The sequence below is a fragment of the Equus przewalskii genome, chromosome 1 (assembly GCF_037783145.1).
Source record: "Equus przewalskii isolate Varuska chromosome 1, EquPr2, whole genome shotgun sequence".
In the NCBI taxonomy this organism is placed as follows: Eukaryota; Metazoa; Chordata; class Mammalia; order Perissodactyla; family Equidae; genus Equus; species Equus przewalskii.
In genome coordinates, this window is record NC_091831.1 from 50536210 (window position 1) to 50543433 (window position 7224).

General features: G+C 44.7%; 1 protein-coding gene across 14 annotated transcripts in view; it reads right to left on the reverse strand.

Moving 5' to 3' along the window:
• The window catches only part of RHOBTB1 (Rho related BTB domain containing 1), a 117839-nt gene extending 110877 nt beyond the window's left edge, over positions 1 to 6962 (reverse strand). For 5 of the 14 annotated variants that reach the window (XM_070563039.1, XM_070562917.1, XM_070563218.1 and 2 more), the window contains exon 1: positions 6374 to 6528. The gene's annotated coding sequence lies outside the window, so the exon portion shown is untranslated. Of the gene's footprint in view, positions 1 to 5890; positions 6004 to 6373; positions 6540 to 6794 lie in introns of those variants that run through there. The other 9 variants (XM_070563132.1, XM_070563248.1, XM_070562975.1 and 6 more) reach the window with 7 other exon arrangements.
• Between the last annotated feature and the right edge of the window lie 262 nt (positions 6963 to 7224).

Sequence of the window (7224 nt, forward strand, 5' to 3'; positions counted from 1 at the left end):
AGTTGAAGATGGATGAGCAAGAGAAAGGAACACATACAACTGGGATTAAAAATTCTTTGAAATAAGAAGACTGCACCCTATGGCTTGGAAAATGTTCTAAACAGCCCTGGCATGTAAATCAATAAATTAAGATGTGACTAAAGGTCACAGAGATCTCCTACATTATTAGACGTTTTCCTGAATTGAATTATTTATGAACATATTAAAGAAATAATATACTGATAAGATGAAGACAACACTGAGGTCACAGAATTCTATGCAACGCTTACTGCGTACCAGGAATCATGTGAGAACATTATGCTCAGGCCCTTGGACATAAGGGCTATTATTAGTTCTGTTTTACAGATAGGGAGAAACTGAGGTTTAGACAAGCAAAGTGACCCGCCTGGTGACAAAGCTAGTTGGAGGAGCCAGCAGTTTGACTCCAGAGCCCCGGGATACCATCTCCAGTGTTATCAGTCACCTCAGTGAAGGGAAGTTGCTTTGTGAATTATCTCATAAACTCCTCTGCCTTGCTGTGTAAAAGGCTTTGGGGAACAACATCTAAACGATTAGTCTGAGCTTATCATGTGCAAATTAATTTAAATATTAGCCCAAACAAAACAAGTCAGATGGCAAATCTGCAGTTAAGAGTAACACAAAGAATTTTAAAAAAAGGTTTACTTGACTATAGATCAGAGTAAATTATTTGGATTATCCATAATATTCCTAGGAGAAATCATGAAGAGTTGAATGTATTTATTTTAAAATCCTCAGTTAAAAATACAAGCATTATTTTAGTATCTTGTTTCTGCCCTCCCTGCTTTTGATAATGAAATTTCAACTTGGAAAAGTGAAAGTTTCAAGCTTTCGCCAAATCTAGATCAAACAATCGTTTTTTTCTTCTTTCACTTCCCCAAAACCATTCCTGCAGGCTGCTAGGAGCCTAACGCCCCTTACATAATCACAAGGGCAGCAGCAGTAGTGTATCAGAATACTAGGTACCATGCATGGAACATTTACGCAGCATCACCCACTGTGCCAAGCACTGTGCCACTTTATTTTATCCTCCAACAAGCCTAGTAGTTGCCTCTATGATTATTCCCAATTCCCAGCTCTGGAAATGTGGGCTCATAGAAGTTGCACACACAGCAAAGTCTTCCTAGCTTGTCAATGGAGGAGCTTAGACCATCCCTGTTGACCTTGGAGCTCAGGCTCCCTACAATTTCCCCATGCTATCTCCCTTTGTTTGATCACATTCTCTCCCCTAATTGACACATCAATGAAGACACTCTTTCCCAACACAGGCAGTCTAAACCCTTTGGAAGGTAAGGCTGTCCATAATCTGGATTTTTTTTTAACCTGTCCAAGCTAATTTCTCAGGACTCTGCCCTAAACACCCTCAAAGCCTAAGGGAACCTGCCAGCTCTCAAAGACCCAGAAGTCCCCTAAACCCACACTCCAGGTAAATTCTACTGCTCTTAAAGGCCCAGGTCAAATCCCACTTTTCCAAGACACCGTCTAGACCTCCCCAGCCCACAGTCAGTAGCTTGAAGAGCTGGCCTCTGCTTCCTACCACTGCAGATGACCCTGGTGTCCCCAAGAGCTTTGGCAGCCTGGAATCCACGGAATGGCATGAGAGTTGTGTTGGAAAGTGCCATTGGGCATTTTTTCTCAGGAGCATGTCCAGAGCAAGCTTAAAAACCACTCAACCACCACCCTGCCTTCAGTTCTGGAAACTAATGACATTAAATGCTAATGTTCCTTGGAGCAAGCCTGCCAGATTTAGCAAATGAAAATATTATATGGGACCTGCCTACTAAAGCATGATCTGTTGTATCTTTGAAATTCAAATTTAACTGGACATCCTGTACTTGATCTGCAACCCTGTCCTTGAATTTTTTGTGAATATTAATCTTATTTCTCTGCTACGCTGAATGTAATCATCTGGAGGGCAAAGGGCTTCATTACTTCTCCACAGAACTTAGCACTCAACTTTTATTGCTAAATACTGATTTATTTTTGTGGTCCAACAGAAACATTATGGAACATTCTTGATTTGGGGCCAATATAAAACTCAGTAGCTATATTATGATTATACAGATGTGGCTTTTGCTAGAAGGAAACAAATGCCCATCATACCTAGTAAACCAATTTTGATCATCTCTGCTATTTGCTAGATTCAAACATGTCGAAACGCAACTCCCCAAATATCTTTGTTTAAAAAAATTCTCTTAGAAGGAATCTGGAAAAATTCAAAATATACCAAAATTATTCTTAAACATCACAGGGACATCTTCAGATAATTTGATCGAGAAATCACTGAAGGTATTTTTTAAAAAATGCAGTTGTCTGGGTCCAATCTCAGCCCTATTAATTCAGAACTGTGCAGAATGGCTCCAAGCAATCTTGAGTTTTTAAAAAGTCTTCCAGATGATTTTTATGCTCTCTAAAGTTTAAGAACTGCTTTTTTATGGGATGTAATACTCTAGCAAGGATTGCTCTCTAAGTTAGAGAAGAAAAGTTATTTTAGTCCTTTAAAAACAAGCCATCATCATTTGGAGTTCAAAATACCAATCATCTTTTCATTGTATCTTGAATCTATCACACTAGTGTTAAAATGCTCAGCACTGTAGATTTTCCATTTGGAGCTCCCAAGCATTTAAACAGAATTGGGAAACTAATGATAGGTATTAAAAGGCTGCCTGATGGATCATTAAAATAGTAAATGAGTCACTGAAATTTATAGAGGCCATACAAAATTTCAAAATAAGATTATCTGAAGTAGGATGTTCTGCTGTGTACTAATGCTGCTACCGAGGATTTGTCTGGGAAACGTAAGCCTCTTTGGAATTTCTGAAAAAAAGCATCATTGCCCAAAGCTTCCTACCCCTGTTGACTAGGTGGTCCCCAAGACTTTTGACCTCTTGGTAAAAAGAGTATAGGGGTCAGGTGGCACAGGTTCCATACTTTAGGTTTAGAGCTGAAACTTTTTCCAAGCTTCAGTGTCCTCATCAATGAAACGAGGACTTGGACCATTAACTGGTCTCTCAAGTATCTTCGAAACCCAAGTTTCTATTATTATTCTGAGGATAAATTTTCTCTGCTGTAAAATATTGGGGTTGGACTATGTACAGTGTCTCCATTTGTCCTGTGTGTCCTGGGGCAGGCCCACTGTCTCTGTTACTATACTTGGATCCCATTCACAATTCAGGCTCACTCTCTCTAAGAGTGTAAGATAATGAGACTTTGTTTAGGTTATCCCAAGGAAGGGAGGATATCTTGGCCATTAGCACATGCCCTTATAAGAGAGAATTATTCATTCAACGTATACATATTGATCACCAACTATGTGCTCTGTGTCACCATGCTAGGCCCTGGGGAGACAATAATGAAAAAGTTAGACAAAAAGAGCTCTGGCGTCATGCAGCTTAAAATCTGATGGGGCAGTGTTGGGGGAGAAGATAAAAACCACCACCACACGTAAACTGACATAGAAATAACATAACTGCAGTTTGTAATCAGTGTTATGAGGGGTCACTAAGGGCTGAGACAGAGAATAGCAGTGTGAACAATGTTCAGGGAAAGCCTTGTGGAGGAGGTGATATTTACTTGGAGCTAAAGGAAAAGAAAAGATAAGGGAGGGGGTTGGAGGAAAGGGCAGGGGACAGAACATTCTGGAATCTCATGGGAGGAGCGGTTTATATGCTTGGCAACCCAAATCCTGGAACAGTCTCTTTCACCTCAGAGAGATAATTTAATCTACAGCAGAGAAAGGAAATCAGAGGCCCAGTACGTTTAAGGGACTTATCTGAGATCAATTGGCCAGTTAGTTAATGGGAAAGCTCTCCCCTGCTTCAGCCCAGAATGGGAACCCTTCTTAGGGACCACAACACAGCAGGCAGTGCCCGAATGCCTTGGTTTAAGTCCTGGCTCTCTGACTCATAAACGCCTCGTCCTTGCACACCAGGGCTTCTTTGAGACTCCGAGTCCTCTTCTGAGAAACACAGATGCCATCCAGCCCATCAGATTGTGACAGGGATTTACGAGAGAATGTGGCACAGTGCCTGGCATATCATAGCTGCCCAATAAATACAAACTCTTTTGATTTTTCCCCTGGCGCACTTTCACCCATACCAAGCTGCTGGGAAAGAAGTAGGGCGGCAGTTAAGCTACTTGGATAAATGGAGTGGTGGCAGAGACAGGTTCTAGAATACTGGGCTGGGGCCTATTTAGCAGCTACCACCTGAGAGAAGTGAGTGGAGGAAATGAGAAGACACGGCTTTTGAAAGTGGGAAGGGGTCAAAGGAAAACATCCCCAACGTCATGGTCATGGCTTTGCTTACTGCTTAATCTGCTAGTTCTGAATCTAGAATCGTCTTCATAAAACAGAAAAGACCATCCATAGCAATATTTATACTTAAAATTAGCATTCAAGACACAGGTTTTACTCTAGAAGACCAGCAAACAGAAGAATGATACATTTTATTATTAAAAACATGCAAAGAGAAAAATGTTAACATGCCACTCAATCCACTGGGAACTAACTAATTCAATTATCTGCAGGATATTAAAATGATTGCCGGTGTCAAGGATGCTTAAAAACCAAGCCCATGATATTGGAAGAATGAATAATTTATCCAAATAACTATGAAGATTTTCTTCGTCGTCTGTGAACAAAACCACAGAGTGAACTTCAGCCTTAAAATACCAAGAGGTGTATTTCATGGATTAAAGCGGACAGCTATAAGGCCATCCCACAAAACCTGTTTGCCCTCCCGGTAGACTTACCCAAAACGTAAGGGAATAGTTATGGTTCAGGCACACTTGAACCAGGGCTGAATATTTCTTAGTTTCAGAAGTTCACTGGGTCCCTTTTCCCCCAACCATAAGGTAAATGCCATTCCATATATAGCTTTTTGAAACGCTGCTTACTTTATGATTCTCTGCTGATGGTGCCTTATGGGAGAAATTTTATTTCAAAGTTTCATAGGATGAGAATTGAACTCATTATTTTACTCCAAACTCATTGTTTAATTGACAGGAAACATGCATTCTAAATCATCTTGTATGCATGGCAGAAGCAGCTACATAAATTTAACAATGGGTGGATTATTACTGTTTAGCATATTTATGGAATTTTATATTGGGGAAGCATTTTACAAATCTTTTATTAGTTAATCCTTACACTTCTGAGTGAGTCTGACAGGTGGTAAACAATGCCTTGGGTTTTAAATTGCCAATACGTGAAAACTTTAATGGGGAGGAAAATCTACGGCATTCCTCCGTGCTCCCAAATTTGCCAAGAGCACATTTCTGGTACCTTTTTCCTCTCACCAGAGACCAAAACTAGAGGCCTGGGAAGTGGGGTTGCACCCACCTGAAACACTAGAAATAAAAAGGTCATCTACTGGTCGGTGTGCCAGGTCAAGTGGCCAACACCAGGAGAAACCTCGAAGATGCCAAGGTGATGTGACAGGATTGCCAACAAAGACACATCCCAATCATATAGCACATAAAAAGGCACATAAGGAAGCAAATTTTTAAAAACTACACAGTAAAGTTAGTTTTCAATTCTAACAATGCCACACCCACTGGACTCACTATCTAATGACATCACTTGTTACTAATTCTCTTAACATGCATACACGTATATTGAAAAAGAAAACCGAATTCAAACTAAGAGAATTTGTTTTTGTTTTCCAAAAACTCACAAGTTTTAAAAACTAAGCTCCCTTGAACACCCTGTCCAAACTTTTTAGGATCCTGCAATCTAGCCCTCTTTCAGAAAGGTGTTGGAGAGCAGGGCAAAGAAAGCCTCTGTGGATCAAAGTCTCATCCTTGACCCAAACCTTTTTACAGCCGGGGGCTTTCAGAACTAACAAACCAAGAAAAATCAATCACGCGTCACCTGTGGGCCGGACCGAGGAGGAGCCGCAGATGTTGAGTGTACTATCTGAAGACCCCAGTGTGGACACGTCCTGCCCGGATTCTAATCTCTTCTTATTGACAGTCACTCTATCCCTCTAATCCCTCAGGCCCCCGCCTCCGCCTGCTAAGTGTGTGTGTGTGTGTGTGTGTGTGTGTGTGGGGGACAGGTAGGTGGGAGGGTACAGAAAACACCCAAGGTATTTTGGAAGCAAGCCCCCTCTGGGGCCCTGTGCTTTCTCAGTGCAGCTGGGCAGCTGTCAGGAGGTCAGTGTAAGAGAACCAGGTCACCACCCTTCAGGGGCTCAAAGGGATGCTCCAAGCCCTAGAGTCCCATGAGCCTGCGGATATAGGGGGTGCGCAGAGAGAACCCCCATAGTCCCGCCCACCCTGGCGCGTCCCCGTCTCCCCCTGCCCCTGCCGAGCCCGCCCCGTCCCGCCCCGCCCGGCGCCGCGCAGAGTCTACCTGGGGACGCCGGAGGCACGGGCAGCGGCTCCTGGTCCAGCCGGGCGACGGGCCGGCGAGCGGGTTTTGTCCAGCCGGGGGGCGGGGGCTGGGGAGCGGGGGGAGAGCCGCCGAGCCCCCGCGCCGAGCCCGCCCTCTCCCACCCGGGCGTTCCCCACCGCCCGCCACCGCCCCGGCCGGCCGCCTCCCTCCCCAGCCTCGCGGCCTGCTCGGGAGTCATCTGGGCGGGGCCCTGGAGCCAAAGCCGGTCCCCGGAGCCCTGGGCCGCCTCCCCCGGTCCCTCCCGCGGAGCTGTCGCCTTACTCGCGTCGGCCTCCCTCCAGGGCTCCCCAGCCTTTGTGGCCCCAGTGCCTGTGACCCCGCCCTTCTGCGCGCCTGGCCGGAGGGACCGCGCCCCAGTGTCGGCGTCCCCACGACCCACCTCTGGGACTCGCGGGGGGCGTCCTCAGAGGGGCGACTCCTACAAATGAAGGCCAAGTCTGGGGAAAGTTTCTGGCGGTGTCAAGGGTCAGCTTTTTCTTGTAGGGACGTTCTCTAGCCAAGAGATGGAAACTCCAGCGATTTTGTCCGCGGGTTCTGCTGACATCACAAACCACACATCACTCCGTGTCATCTTGTGTAGTTTGTACAAAGACTCTCCATCATTACTGCAGCCTTCTGCACGTTCGCCTTTCAAAGCCCCAGCAGGTGAAAGGAACTTGACTAAATTAGTACTAGAAACCAGTGCATTACATGTCAGCTCTGCCCCAGGATCTAAAGATGGTCACCTCTGAATAGTTCAGACTTTCCAGTGCCAGGATTACCTAGGGGTCACTACCTTGCACCTTCACATGTCCAGACCTTTAGGCCTC